The following is a 1454-nucleotide window of genomic DNA, read 5'->3' as shown; positions in this document are numbered from 1 at the left end:
CAAATTTGATGAATTTACAAGATCATTTACTTCTTGTTGAATTACACTAATCTTAGTTCTTCTATGATAAGTTTTAAGCATATTTGCATGATATAACTTTAATCTATTTCCTACTTTGACATAGTAATCAACACCATTAGAATGAACATCAGTGATTACATATGGACCTTTCCATTGCATAAGGAATTTATTTGAACTATTTGGAAGCATAACCAAAACTTCATCATTAACCTTGAATTTCCGAGAGGAGGTTCTCTTATCAAAATACTCTTTATATTTCTTGGCACTAACCTTGGCATTATTTACTGCAACTTCAGCCATGCTCTGCAATTTATCTCTAAGGTTAATTATGTACTGATAACTAGTAGTTAATTCTCCATCAATACTGTTATTAGACACCAATTCATGCAAAATAGATAATGGACCTCTTACATTTCGACCGTACAGCAATTCAAAAGGACTGAACTTTAAACTATCATTTGGAATTTCACGATATGCAAATAAGGCAACATTAATATATTTATCCCATTCATTCGGATTATCAATACAAATTTTCTTTAGCATATTTTTCAAAGTTCCATTCATACGTTCAACCATTCCGTTACAAGATGCATGATAAGGACTTGTGTAAATGGCTTTGATACATAATAGTTTATTAATTTCAGACATAAGATCAGACTTGAATTGAGTGCCACGATCACTAAGGATTTCTTTGGGTATACCAACTCTACAAAATATCTCCATTAATAATGCCTCAGCTACAGAAACTGTATCAATATTGCGTAAAGCAAACTGCTTCGGGATATCGAGTAGCCATATCTATCACCGTAAGAATATCTTATGACCTTTCTTAGTAGAAGAGTGAGGACCAATTAGATCAATAGCAATACGTGAAAAAGGTTCATTCACAATGGGCATTGGCACTAAAGGTACTTTTCTTTGGTTTACTGCTGAACTTTTGACACGAATGACAAGATTTACGAAAATCTATGTATATCAAGCTTGCCTCGGCCATAGAATTTTCTGCATGATCTTATCTATAGTCTTACGAGATGAAAAGTGTCCCGCCAATAAAGATTCATGTGCTAACTTCATGATTATATTACGGTATTGAACTGGCACAACTAACTGTAATTTTCCCACATCTTCAGGTTTACTACTTTCAATGCACTTACGATATATTAAATCTCCAATATTTACGTACTTTATTGTCCGACATTTTAAGGTTACACTTTCTTCGTTATCAAGCAACTTACGAATACTAGCAAGTGAAGGACATTCATTTTGATACTTCCTAAATTCATCAGAATTAAGACCATATTCCTTATCCAAAGATTCAAGATTACTAGACATAGGACGTTCTTTACTTTACTCTTAGCTTTTGCTCTCATTACAACATTAACGTTAACGTTACAATCAGAAGCAAACTCATCACCGTGAATTAAACTTAAACC

Source organism: Macrobrachium nipponense, chromosome 18 (genome assembly GCF_015104395.2).
Source record: "Macrobrachium nipponense isolate FS-2020 chromosome 18, ASM1510439v2, whole genome shotgun sequence".
NCBI classification, from domain to species: domain Eukaryota; kingdom Metazoa; phylum Arthropoda; class Malacostraca; order Decapoda; family Palaemonidae; genus Macrobrachium; species Macrobrachium nipponense.
This window is presented reverse-complemented; position numbering follows the sequence as displayed.